The sequence below is a fragment of the Elaeis guineensis genome, chromosome 10 (genome assembly GCF_000442705.2).
Source record: "Elaeis guineensis isolate ETL-2024a chromosome 10, EG11, whole genome shotgun sequence".
Classification (NCBI taxonomy): Eukaryota; Viridiplantae; Streptophyta; class Magnoliopsida; order Arecales; family Arecaceae; genus Elaeis; species Elaeis guineensis.
The window spans coordinates 2,881,921-2,897,822 of NC_026002.2; positions in this window are offsets into that span (position 1 = coordinate 2,881,921).

Here is a 15,902-nt window from a genome sequence, read left to right on the forward strand (position 1 = left end):
CCAGCACATGCACAGAAAGTTCTTTGATCCTTTGTTGTTGTATGGGTAATAGTGCTCTGTCTTACAGAGGAGAGGATGCATAGAAAGTTCTTAGATCCTTTCTGGTAGTATGGGTTGTGGTGTTCTCTCTTACGCTTGGATGAGAGCCTTCCACATTGTGAAACTTGGCTGTAGGGCCTCTCTGACTGGGCTTCGTTTAGCCACCTTGCATGGTAGGGAACTGCTGATCTTGGGTGGAGCCTAGCCCAGATCAATTCAGACTAGCTATAAATATTTGCTTCGGGCCCAAGTCACTGATATTTTGGGTCTAACTACCCTGGCTGAGTGATGAGAGAGCCAGAGTATAGCAGCCCAATGTTGAAATGATGATGGATTTTCCATCTTTTGCATAGAAAAGAAAAGAAATTTGTTAAAAAAAGAGCCAAAAATAATCAAGATTAGCATTTTTGTGGATTGAATGCTAACATTTGGCACATACAATATTGCATTTTTTTTTTCAAGAAGAGGCATTTGATAGATGAGTGTGATCAATGAAAATTTTATGAAGTGGATTTGAAAAGTATATTTTTTATTTCCTTCCATTTATTTCTCACCTCTATCTTCCTCATTCCTTTTATTTCAGTAGACATGGAGAGTTGTAGTGATTTTGAAAGGGGTGTATAGGTGCTAGGAAAGAAAAAGATGAACATCCAAGGAGTCTCAAGGTGTTCTTTGTCTAAATGAAATATATGGGTGTTAACACGGCAAGAGAAAATATGGGCGGTTCCTACCTAGGAGTGTCCGCATGTCAGGATTTGGCGATCATCGTGTACCTCCAGGACAGTGAACAGGGAGCTCTATGAGATCTATCGGAGTGAGCCGATGAGGATAATGGATAGCTCCTGGATTTGGAAGCTTCAAATCCATCCTAGGCTCAGCCTTTTTCTTTGGAAGCTAGCATGGAGGCATCTACCCACCAGAGTTATGCCGAGAGCTAGGGGGATGAATATTCCACTATCTTGCCCTTGTTGCGGTTAGGAGGATGAGACCTTAGAGCATGTGATTTTCCTGTGCCTTAGAACATGGTGGTATGGAGTCTAGTCACGCCTCCGATTGGGATTGATTGGGGTGAGGGCCTGTCTAGTCCTTTTTGGAGGTTCTGAGATGGAGCAGGGAGTCTAAGGCCGCTACTCTTTGTGCTATTAGGGCTGCTTATACAGCTTATCAAATCTGGCTTGCCCGCAATGCGGGCTTTTTGAGGCAAGCTGGTAGTCGGTGAGGGTGATCTATGAGAGAGCCATGGCCTTGGCTTCGGAGGTTATGGAGGATTTACCGTTTGAGTTGACTCTTGAAACTTGGGACACCTGGGACTTCCTTTTTCTCTACAGAGCGTGAAGAAGGATTTTTCTCTCTTGGGAGCCCCCGCCTCCGACCTTCCTGAAGGTCAACTTCGATGGCAGTGTCAGTGATGGGAGAGGTGGTGCTGATTTTGTGATCCGAGGCTCCGACTCTCGATTTATTGTGGCAGGGAGAGTCCGGCTCGTGGAGACCTCTGTGCCTGCTGCTGAGCTAAGGGCGGCTTGGGAGGGTATTGTTTATGCGAGGACGATCCTCAGAGTAGAACAGTTGGTGGTTGAGGGAGACTCAAGGATGGTGGTGTCTTGGATTCAAAGGGATCGAGATCGTGCGGTGTTCCTTCATCCCTTAGTGCACGACATCCAGAGTTTGCTTTAGGGATGCTCCTCCTTTGTGATTAGACACACCTATCGTGAGGTAAACAGTACGATGGACTGGATTGCCTCATTTGTTGCTCACCACTCTTACGGCATTTGGATGGATGCTTACTGTTTACCTTTGTTTTTTTGTGATATTCTCCTTTCTGATCTTTTGGGTTGTATTCATACTAGAGTTGTATGAAGTGATCGTCTTATCAAAAAAAAAAAGAAGATACAATTAGCATTAGTTTGAATCACATGTCATATCAATACCATATCATTATAATAAATTTATAATTTGATAGGCTAGTCTTGCAGCATTTGATGATATTAGAATACATAGTCACATACACTGCAACTTGTATAAAGATATATGATCTTTAAAAAGAGCTCTCCACTCTCTCTCAAGATTTGCTTTTAGTGTAATAAAAATATAAGGATATAAACTCGAGTTGATTATACTTTTGTAATCTAATAAATTATCAATTTATCTAACCAAAAGAGAAACACACACTCATTACTTTCCATATTCAACACTATCTTGCCTCCGACTTAAGATCACGTGTCAAAATTGTAGCCGTCACAGAAAATTTTTTATAGAAGTAAATAAATACTATAAAATTTAGATTATTAGCGATGGCTAGTTACCGTCACTAATAATCCAAATATTGTCGTTAATAATCTCACCATCGCTAATTTCGTCATAACAATCAATCTACTAAATACTCTTATTAGCAACAAAAATCCTAGCTGTCGCTAATAAGACTATTAGCGATGGCTCTAGCGATAAAATTTTTTCATCACAATTATTTTTAATTTTTAAATTAAATTTTAAAAAATATTAATGATAATATTTTTGTGGTTAATACTGTCGCTAATAATTATTAGCAACCGCTAATGCCATCTCTATTTTTTTAATTTTTAAATTAAATAATTTTTTAAAAAAAATATTAGCGATGGCATTATCGTCGCTAATACCATCGCTAATAAGTATTAGTGATGATATTTTTCATTGCTAATACCATCACTAATAATTAATTTTATTTTTTAAAAATAAATAATAATATTTTTTAAAAATTTATTTTAATTAATCATAATAAATTATGGTTTCTAATATATGTTATAATTAAAATTCAAAGATAATATGATAATTAAAAATTAAAAATTAATTATATTATATTAAAAATATAAATTATATAATTTTTTTACAAGTAGTATCAAAAAAATATAATACATAAAAAAAAAAGATTCGATCCTCATCCTCATCCACCTCCTCCTGCTCCTCTCTAGTAGTTGATGGATGAGAGTCGGATGTTCCAGCATTCTGTAACGAAAAAAATAAAATAATATTAGTAAGTACCGATATGGAGATATATATTTCAATATATTCTTTTGATTCTTGAATAGATTATTTCTACATATTTCATTCGATAATATGAGTTATAGAAACCCCCGACCTATCGATTGGACAGTTAGATTGAATTTTTAGCTCCTACATTCCCTTTTCAGACTCCAACCTAAATATATGAAGCTTCTAAATATGAAAACTTAAAACAAATAACAAGATTTAGTAATATAATTACCTGATGTGATGGTTGGGACGATGAGCCTAGTCGGTCGTATAACTACAGGTTCTGAAAAAGCTCTATGACCGTATCGCAGATGGCATCCAAGAGGCTTTAAAGTCGCTGGCTCAGAAGTCTCTACACGACCTCCTCCATGTGCGCATTACTTCTGGTCTAGGACGTCGAGGCCTGTGAGGATGCCGAAGGGTATCAAGCCAATGGAGGGTCGGAGCTGTGGCTGAATCCTATGATCCGACTTCTACTCGCCCTCTCGATAGCACTGAGCCATCCCTTAAGATCAAGGGAGCTAAGAAGATGGATCATTGGCGTACCTCTGAGCAACGTATGCTGCGTAATGCATCTGCACAGTTCAGAAATATATTAGTTCAAATATAAAAATCAAATCTTGTAACAACTTAATTAGTAAATAAAGTTTGAAGTTGTTATCGCCATCTATCATGATGTAGAATCTAAATAGTCATCAGTCCTCTTAGACTGGTGTGTGGCCCACCACAATTGCAGCTAGTCTGATGGATGAATCAGCTGTCATGCCTACAATAAGTAAATAATAAAATTAAATTAATTAAAATATATATATAAGAGTTTTTACAGTTCTAATGAAGAATTTTGGTATGGATTTTTTATCAGTTTGTCGATCACAATATGTGTGTCGATCGAGCCATCCGTGTGCCTGATCGGATCTTACTGGATGATTTGATTTTATCGAGCCATCTGCCATCTACCATCTATCGGAGTACTCCTCGATGCTCCACTGATCGCAGAGGGCCTGCCATATGTCCGTCCATATCCAGTGATCCATGAAGGACCTCCAGTCCGATGGTGACTGAGAATCGGAGTGATGGATGGCCGACTGCTTGAGGCTGTAGAGGCCATCTTGGAGCCTCCATGTGGCCACCTCCTTGAAGGTCCGACGGCCAACCTTCTCGTCTTGGGGAGTCTCAAATCGGTATTACTCCTGCAAGATAAAGCAAGCATGTATTAATATGTAATTAAAATACCAATGTATCGAAAATTTAAAAATTAAACAAAGTGAGGCTGGGCGGGGTGGCCGCAGGTAAGGTGGGGTCGGGGTGAGGCACCACGGGCGAGGTGGGGCAAGCGAGGTGGGGTCAGGGCAGCTGGTTTGAGGCTGCAGCATAGGAGGCACTGGCGAGGTCAGGGTGGCCACAAACGAGGTGGGGCCAGGGCGGCGGGCTCGGGGCCGTGGCGTAGGATGCACCGATGGGGTTGGGGTGGCTGCAGGTAAGGTGAGATCGGGGCGACGGGCTTGGGGCCACAGTATAAGAGACACTGGTGGGGGCGGGATGTCGGGAAGGAGGATGCAGGGGGAGCGAAGAACGTCGGAAAGGATGCATCGGGGAGGGAGGTCGCCCCAGTCAGCAGGAGGCATTAGAGAGGTGGAGAAAAGTCAGAAAGGAGGAGAATGAGAGGGGATTCACGGGAAGGAGGAGAACGAGAACAAAATTTTTTTCCTCCAGTGGGCTAGGGGTGTTTTTTGTCGGACTATTATCCACAACAACACGACCATCAGTAATACGATCGGTAAAACTCTATTTTATGTGTCAGGATATTAGTGACGGCAGTTTTCATCATTAATATCCATCCACCATCGCTAATACTATTAATTTTTTTTAAAATATTAAATTTTAATATTAAATTTTTTTAAAAAAATTAAAATAATATATTTTTTAAAATTATTAGTGATGGTAAATTATTCTGTCGCTAATGCCATCATTAATACTATTATTTTTTTTAATATTAAATTTTAATATTAAATTTTTTTTTTGATCATTTTTTGGATGGTTAAAAATTATTATTCAATTTTATTGAGTTTTTGGGCTTAATTAATTTATAGATCGAGTCCTAATTGATTTAAATTAAATTTAAGTTAATTATATTTAACTTAATTTAGGAATAATTAAATTTTAATATTTTAAATAGGATTTAGATTCAAAGTCTAATTGAATTAGATTTGACAGGATTTTGAATCGGATTCGAATTAGATTCGAATTGAATCGTGGATCAAGTCTTAATTAATTTAAATCAGATTTAACTTAATTAAATTTACTTAATTTAAGATTAATTAGATTTTATAATTCAAGTAGGATTTAGATTCAAAATATAATTGAATTAGATTTGAAAAGATTTCAAATTGGATTCGAATCGAATTTGAATTGGATTCAAATTGAATCATGGATCAAGTCCTAATTGATTTAAATCAAATTTAACTTAATTATGCTTGACTTAATTTAAAGCTAATTGAATTTTATAATCCAAGTAGGATTTAGATTCAAAGTTTAATTGAATTAGATTTGATAAGATTTCGAATTAGATTTGAATTGAATCATAGATCAAGTCCTAATTGACTTAAATCAAATTTAATTTAATTAAAATTGACTTAATTTAAAGTTAAGTAGATTTTATAATCTAAATAAGATTTAGATTCAAAGTCTAATTGAATTAGATTTGATAGGATTTCGAATTAGATTTGAAGTGGATTCGAATTAGATTCGAATTGAATCATAGATCAAGTCTTAATTGATTTAACTTAGATTTAATTTAAGTAGATTTGATTTAAGTTTAGAATAATTAAGTTTTATAATCCAAATAAGACTTGAATTCAAAATCTAATTGAATTAGGTCCGATAAAATTTCGAATTGAATTCGAATCAGATTCGAATTAGATTCGAATTGAATCTATATTAAAAATTATTTTTTTAGTTAATTTAAATCAGATTAAATTTAATTAGATTTAACTTAATTTGAGAATAATTAAATTTTATAATCTAATTAGAACTTAGATTCAAAGTCTAATTGAATTAGATTTAATAAAATTTTGAATTGGATTCGAATCAAATCTAAATTAAAAATTATTTTTTTTAATTAATTTAAATAAGATTAAATTTAATCAAGTTTGACTTAATTTAAAGATAATTAAATTTTATAATTCAAGTAAGACTTAGATTCAAAGCCTAATTAAATTAGGTTTGACAGAATTTCAAATTGAATTCAAATCAGGTTCGAATTGGATTCGAATTGAATGTAAATTATTTTTTGAATTATTAATGATGGAAAAATATTATCATCACTAATTTTATCGCTAATAATATTTTTAAAAAATTATTTTTAAAAATTATTTTTTATTTTTTTAAAAAAAAATTATTAGTGATGGTAAAATTTTTATTGCTAATAATCTCAATTCACCGTCACTAATAATTATTTTATATTTAAATATTATAAAAAAATTTAAACACCATTAGCGATGGTTTACTAATAGTATTAGCGATGGTAAAATTTTTTATTAATTTTGCAGCGGCTAAAAAATGTTATTAGCGATGAATTTTTTTTCAGCACTAATACCGTCACTAATATTTAATATTATTGTAGTGAAAGTATCTTATCATAATATTAACTAACTAAATAAGTTCTAAAATTTAAACAATTATAAATCCAAACCTAATGCATTAGGAAATTTCAATAATATTCAAGATCTTATATAAAACTTTAAAAACCTTTAATCCAGAATAAAGATATCGAAATTCTATCTCTAATCATTCTTCTAAAATATATTCCTATGCCATCTTAGTTCTCAAGATATATAAAAATAATAAGATATGGAATAATGAGCTCGATAGTCTAATAAATAATTAATAATTAAAATAAATTAATCAGATAATAAATTAAATAATCAATCGTAGAAAATAAATATATGAAATTTATTAGTTAAAAATCAAATCTAGATATATAGCATTATCAAAATATTATATATGTCAAATTTAATCTTTTCAAAATTTAATCTTTTTATTTATGAATCTAAATTCTTTCAAAACATCAAGTTCATCTCATCAATTATGAATTATGATCATATTTTTCTATGATAGGATCATGATACTATGCATCTTCTTGTGATATGCCATGCATTATCTTATAGTAAGTCCTTTAGAATTGTATATTTGCTTACAATATGCTGCATATTTTGGCTTTCTAGATTATTTCTATAAGACATATCTATTTTGGATAAAAAGTGTTCAACCACAACTAGAAAGAGGAATATGATCTAAATTGTGCATGGATATAGACTTTACCATTATAAATAGAAGCCATGATCTAGTTTTAGCATGATCAATAAATGAAAATAAAAAATTTATCAGGTTGAGGAGATTCGAGTTGAGCAGATTGAGAAAATTCTTTCCTCTCAAAGAAAAAATTAGATCAATCAGAGACCACAATAGATAATAAACCATTTAGTTAGTTGATATTCTATTGATTCAACAATTAATATACTTTTGATTGAGTTATGAATGTTCTTGATTAATGAATTTTAATTAAGATAAGTTATTAACCTAAAAATAGATATTAGTAGTAGGTATTAAATTAAATAACTTAATAGCTACAATATTTTTACATACTTGAGGATCATTTTAGAATCTTTTTCTTGCTTCCAAGCCTTCCCTTCTTCTCTTTTATTAAACATTCAGTAAGTGGTATGTTATATAAATGCATATGGTCCACACCTAATTAGATTAAAAAATTCTAATAAAATTAATTCATACTATAAGAAGTTCATATTATAAGAAATTTTGGCCATATTAATTTAGCCATATTTTTGAAAAATATTGGGGAATTAGATTTAGCCCCATACATATTGTTTACTTAGTAGGTTAATAAATGAAAAATATCATTTTTAGCCTACATAAAATGAAAATGCCAGCTATAAACATATACTAATGCTAGTCAATCTAAAAAATAAGTACCTTAAGCTAATTAAAAAATTTATTAATCAGTCGTGCTTTATCACATCCTTAAATAGAGGTGGCAATTTCTAAAGATGAACCCTCCAATCCAACCCATGAATGCCATATTTTAGGCAAGTTTAGCTCATAATTGGGTCAACCTATCTAGATTTGTTTATTAAATAGGTTTGATTCAGATTTAGATCTTTGACCCGTTTAATCCATGTTAATGCATTTAATCTATTTAAAACATGTTTAGCTATTTAAAACCTATCTAACACATTTTTGACATCTTTAATCTAGTTCGTTTCATTTATTTAACCCATTTAACTTATTTAATAAGACTTGATTTATTTAATAAATAGGTTAGATTCAAACATAAATTTTTGACCTAATTAATAAATAAGTTGAATTGGGGCTCATGAATTTTTTATCCAATCCATATCTAACCCAACCAATATCTAACCTGATTTGATCCTTCAAAAATGTCACTCATGTATAAAAATTTTGCTTCACATGGAAAAAAGTGCCAATACTCCCTCAATTAACAAAAATAAAATTTTCATCATATATAAGTTTCCTCCAATACTTTAATTCTATTTAGTATGACTTCTTTCTAACTTTAGGACTCTTTATAAAGAAAAAAGAAAAAAAATTCTCACATTCTTATGTCCTCACACCCTTTCACGCCTCATATATATATATATATATATAAAAGTATCGTACTCCTAATGCCCTCACATCAATCATTCCTCTATTAGGACTCTTATTACAAGAAAAGAAAAAAATATATGGATGTCTCTAATTTTTGGTTGGAAGTATCCAAAGTCTCAATACAATTCTTTCATCGAAATAAAAACCATTACAAAAGAAAAAATATATCCCAAAGTTCCTTCCCATGCCTTTCCCACCAACTCCTTAATCTTATTTCACATGACCTTCTTTCAACTTTAGGATTCTAATTATATATAAAAAAAAATCTCTCACATTCTCCTACTCTCCCACCCTTTCAAGCCTCAGGTATCACTTAAAAAAAAATATTATACTCCTGATGCCCTCATGTCAGCAGTTTCTCTATATGGACTCTTGTTATAATATATATATATATATATATATATATATATATATATATATATATATATATATATATAACTTGAGACATGATGGCATTTTTCAACCTCAAAATGTGTAATATATAATTTTATTTAATGTTTATATATCTGAAAAATTTTTGTGTATCTAAAAAAATGATTGTCTAGTTGAATTCTTGTAAAAAAGAGCATAATTCTATGATCTTGGTGCTTAAATTGGGGCTAAGGAGGGCTTTAAGCCGATGTTATTATGGGTGTCTAGATAAATGACAAAATCATGATTCATGATTTATATGCTTCTTAAAATTAGAACTTAAAATTTTATAATACTGATGTTTCTTTATACAATGATTCTTCAAAGCCATTGAATTATAAAATTAGAAAGTATTCTGAATTCATATTTTTTTTCTATATATAGTGTATTTTTTTTCCTTCAAGTTTTAGTGAGAATTATTTATTTTTGCTGTTATTTTTCTTAAATATATTAAATGGTCGAGCCATATGATAATCATATTATACTTTATTGCATATGACTAATTAGAAAGAAATAAATATTTTGAACCAACTTCCTATTCATTTTTTATATTCCTTACTATCTACTCTTTCAGAGCTTTTTCGATCGAAATTTTGAAGCTTGAGATATGGAAAGAGTTGGATGTTGAAACCATGAACAAGTAATACATACTTAATGGGATATAACAATTTTTAGATTTTGTATTCACTAAGTCGGCTGAATGATAGTAAATCGTATATCCATGTGTGAAATATAGTAATGCTTACTGATTTAAAAGAAATGTTGTTGCTAAGCACTTGACATGTACCAATTGAATTTTTTATGAGAAGGGAGATATGGATGGTGATAGCAAGAATGTTGAAGAGGGACAGAAATATAATGATGACATCAATATTTTGTTGCATGATACTTTTAGAGTCATGAAAAGAGAAGAAATTAGTGAAAGGCCTACTACAAATGCTAAAAAGTTTTATAATTTACTTAAGGATGATGATCAAGAGCTCTATTCAGGTTGTAAAAGTTTTTCAAAATTTTCTTTAATGATCCAATTGTATCTCATCAAATATGAGAATGGATTGAGCAATATTGTATTTAACTTAATTCTAGATTTATTAACAGAAGCATGTCCTATTACAAAATTTTTTGAGTCTTTCAACAAAGCCAAGAATATGGTAAAAGACTCGTGCCTAACGACTATATGTTTTATTGGAAGGTGTATGAGAAAATAGAGACTTATTACAAATATAAGGTTTTGAAATGAAAATTGAATGCTAATCCTAAGGAGAGTAGGGATGACAAAGAATTTACATCAAAGGCCCCTCAACTTTCTATGAATGGTTTGCGGTATTCTCCTTTGATACCTAGGCTATAGAGACTATTCATATCTTCAAAAATTGCTGAAATCATGAGATGGCATGAGGTGAAGCACTTCAAAATGAAAAGTTGAGGTATTATGCTTGTGGTCAAGCTTGAAAAAATTTTGATTCTTTACATATAGAATTTGCCTTGGATCTTCGTAATGTGAGGCTTGATTTAGCCATTGATGGTTTTAATCCTTTTAGGACAATGAGCACTGTTTATACTATATGGCTAGTTGTATTAATGATATACAACTTACCTCCATGGATGTATATGATGCTTGAGTATCTTATGTTATCTTTAATTATTTTTGATCTTTAATCATCTTCAAATGATATTGATGTATATTTACAACCTTTGATTAAGGAATTGAAAGAATTATAAGATTCTGAGGTGGCCACTTATGATGCATTCAATAATGAAATGGTTAAAATACATTTTACCTTGCTATGGACCATTAGTGACCTTTTAGGATACGTTATATTATCTAGGTGGAGCATAAACAAAAGATTAGCATACTCTTCTTGCAACTACGGTACATGCTTTCAATGCCTCCGACATAATAGGAAGATGTGCTATATGGATCATCATAGATTTTTGGACTCACACCATCGATGGCATCATGATAAAGTATCTTTTCATGGTAATATGGAGTTAAAGCATGCATAGAGCCATTGTCTAGGATAATTATATTGGAGCATTTGCATGACTTCAATAATGAGTTTGAAAAGATGCAAAACAAGAAAAGAAATAATAGTATCTCATGAAAAAAGAAATGTATATTCTTTCAGTTATTATAACATATTATACAATAATCTCGATGTGATGTATATTAAAAAAAATATTTATGATAATATATTAAAAATTTTGCTTGATATTTCAGAGAAGATGAAGGATCGTGAAAATATTCGTTTCGACTTACAAGGTATGAGTATAAGAAAGAACCTTCATCCTATTAAGTTCGAAGACCATCAAAAGATATTGTTGGCCAAAGTATGCTATTCTTCGATAAATGAGGAGAAAGATATCTTTTCTTGCCAAGTTCAAATGGAGTTAAACTTTTTAATAGCTGCAGATCAAACATATCATAACTTGTGCGACTCAAAGAGAGAAAAGTCTCAAGGTAGTCACGATTCCTATTTTATCATGTACTATCTACCATAAGTTATAGTTAGAAGAACTATCTCTAAGTATGTTGGAGTTGCTTTAATTAGATTGGGTGCTTTCTTTAAGAGCTTATATGAAGATCTTGAACATTTATAAATTAAAATTATAAAAATACTTTATCAACTCGAGAGAATTTTCTCTCTTACCTTCTGTAATATAATCATACATTTACCTATTCATTTAGTAAATGAAGCTATACTTGGTGGCTTGGTATAATATCATTGGATGTACTCAACCAGAGGATTTATGCAAATTAAAATCCAATGTTTACAATAGGAGTCATCTAGAGGGATTTATTGTAGAACATTATTTGACAAAAGAGTGCCTAACATTTTGCTCAGGATACTTGCATGAAAGTATTGCTACAAGATGAAATAGGTGCTCGAGTAAAAAAAGAGAAAAGATAAGATTTTTAATTTGGACAAAGAATTATTACTTCAGGCTCATCGATATGTCTTATTCAATTATAATAGAGTTCAAGAATACATTACATAAGAAAGCAATCTTAATCTTTACTTTTTATTTAAAATCTTTACTATGAATTGACTAATAGTGATAGTTTTCCTTTTAGTGAATAGAATTTAAATAATAATTTAACATAGAAGATTTAAATAGAAGAGAAAGCATAGCCACAGCCAGAACTTCACCAGTTGGTTTAAAACTTGTATTATGGATGAAGAGGTCTTTGATGAGATCAAACAACTAGCTAGAGATCCTAACTATCTAGCTTAAAGCTTTAGTAGATATCTCATCAATAGCTACAGGTCCCACACTAGGAAATATGATGCAAGATATAAAATTTAGAATAATGGAGTTATTTTGAAGACATTAACTTCTAGTTTTGCTAATTCAAGAGATCAAAATCCTATTATTGTACACATTACTTATTATGGTACTATGTAACAAATCATTCAACTAGATTATTATGGATATTTTAAAATGGTTTTATTCAAATATGGTTGGTTTCAATCAGAGAAAGATGATTATGGGCTCACATGTGTTAACTTCAAAAAAATTACTCTACTTGAATGATCTCTTTGTGATGGTATCTCAAGTGTATTAGTTTTTTTATGTGCAACATTAATCTAAGGACACAAATTACTATTACATTATGAAAACAGTTCCTAGGGATTTTTTGATATGACAGAAGAGTGAAATCCAAATAACCACAATTCATATTTAGATGAGCCTAGTGATTCAATGTCAGAACATGCTATACCAATTGATGATAATGATGTTACATGGTCTAGAAAAGAGATGCTTCCTACAACAATTAATATATCCTTGCATATGTTGGATGCTCATTCTATAATAGATGAAGAGAAACAAATTCATTTGATACTTATTTTATTTTGGACTCAATTTATTTTGTAGGTCATCCTTAGATCTATTGTTATCTCAGTTCTAGACCTCTATTACCTAAACATCTGATTATAAATGAATCTAAGTAGATTATTTTGAGTTGTAATATGTGAATTTTTTTTGAATAAATAATTTAAGATATTACTTGAAATATTTTCTTAATATCTTGTAGTATTTTTGCTGCTCCACAAAGCACACTAACATGTGCATCATGTCCACATGCATGTGTAAGCATTTGTAGATGCTTGGAGGGATTACAGGTATAGGTTGAAAAAAAAAAGTTTATGTCAGAGTATAGCATAAAAGAAGAGAGATTGGCTAATAAGTTGGAACAAATATCGGACTTGCATTTTGAAGCACTTTTCTTAACTATTGAGAATTAAAAAATATGAAGATAAAATAAATTCTTGCAATACTTAAGTGTAATTTTAAAAGTAGTGGCTATTAAAATAACTTACTTACAAACATCTCATATCTAATTTATTATCTATTATTTTATTTCAATATATTTGTTATTATAAAAAATTAGTGAGAAAAATAAAGTAAATCAAGAAAAGCAAAGGCAAAGGTACTTATACAAAACTGGTCTTAAGAGCTTTACAAGGATTCATGAGAAGTTGATATGCTTAATTTGTCATTATGTTATATTCATTTATGTATAATCATGTCAATATGCATGTGTATTGTAGACTGGTTAGATTTATTTTTTATAAAATTATTTATATATTTTTTGATTTATTAATATATATTTGTTAATTATTTTTGGTAATAATATTTTATTTTCTTGTATCATTGTTTAGCCATCATATTATTATGTAATAAGTTGGATATTTTTATAACTTTATCTATGAAATTTTTTTTAGATTTGTGATGATATAACTGAGTTTGAGATTGCATTAAATAACTATAAGAAACCATTATCATAAATTTAAATATTTTTTGAAACTCATATGCCTAAAAGAGAAAAGCAAGCTAATGAAGATACAAGTGCTAAAATTGTAAGTTACATAATTGATATAATTTTTTAAACTTAAGAAGTATTTATGCATTATTATATTAAACATATATATTGATTAGTTTTGAACTAAAAGTATGATTAAGAGTATTTAATATGGCTAGTTATTGGATATTCTAGGGTCAACTAAAGAACATACAGTCTCAAACTCAAGGAGAAAGAGCAAGAAGCAGAAAAATTTACAAAAATTTTAAGAAAAAAATCTAAAAATATGTGTCTTTATAGAAGGGGTCCACCAAAATTATATATGCAAAAAATTTAATGATGATGATCATTCTAAGAAAGCCCAATATCAAGATATAGATCACTTCTAAAAGATCATATAGAAGCATATCTGAAAGAAGTTTAATGAAAAGAAAGTAAATATGGCCCATAAGTTTAATCAAGAGAGAGCACATATGGATATCATATGTTCCAAATGATGCTAACATAATTATGGTAGAGCAATCCTAAATTGATCATTTTACAAGGATTAACGCACTTTTTATTAGTAAATAATTGATATCCTGATGATGCTACTAGTAAATCTGGAATACCATACATGCATGAATCATCTTCAATTGGCACATATAATCTTTCTTCGTTATAGATATGTATAAATTTACTTATCTATATAATCAAATATTTTGGTTGTTTTCTAAAAAATAAAATATTTTCATTACATATAGTGAATCTATATTTTCCAGGATTTTGATTATTCAATGTTGTTTCTTGTATGAATTAATTTTCATTCATGATGGAGACATACTTCAAGAGCAGATGATGCTATGAGGAGAGAAAATCATTCATCTAGAGGATCACTAAAAGAGACGAAGATAATTGAGAAAAATATAATGACTATTGAATATTATTTCTTATATTTTCTTTGAATGTTGATACTTGAATGTTAATGGTATATAAAGTTAGGGACTACATTTTGGTATTTGTACACTATTGAGATTTTATTATGATGAATATATTTTACAACTATAATATTAATTATTTTGTATTATTATGATTTAATGATATTTGAGAAATATAGGTTATTGAACAAAACATTAAAATGGGATATACAATAATTATATTTAGAAAATATATATTGTAAATATAAAAATAGAATGTGCAACAATTATAGGCTGTTGTTTAAATAGGATATATAGTAGCAAAAATTTATTATCTAAATATAAAATACTGTGGTCAAAAAATCTGATAAAATTATTGTCTACATTCAAAAAATCCTTATACAAAATTTTTAAGAAATCGTTGCCTAAATATAAAAATACTATTATAAAAAAAATGTAACAAAACTATTGCTTATAATTAAAAAATTATTATGCAAAAAATTTTGAAAATCGTTGCTTAAACAATCTAAAATTGCTACCTAAATATTAAAAATTGCTATATTAATATAAAAAATCTGTTGCTTAAATATGAACAACTACTAGCTAAACAAATAAATATCGTTGGCTAAACATACAAAATCACTATCTAAAATAAAAGAAAATATTATAAAAATCTTTAGAAAATCATTGTTTAAATATGAATAATTGTCATTTAAAATGTGAAAATCGCTATCAAATCCTCTAAAAAACCATTGCTTATATAATCATAACCATTATAAAAACTTATAATAAATTATTGCATAAAATGAATAACTATTGCTAATTTCTCCAAAAAACCTATTACATAAATAAGATAAAACACTACCAAAATCTCAAAAAAGGTATTACTTTAGCAAAACAATCGTTGTCTTTTTTTATTATAATCATTACAAATATCCATAAAAAAATAATGCCTAAGATTTTGCCAGATAAAATTTATTTAACCATTAACTTAAAATCAAAATACTATTACCTTTGACTTCAGGCAGTGATCGCATAGCAGTGATCGCATAACATTGTTG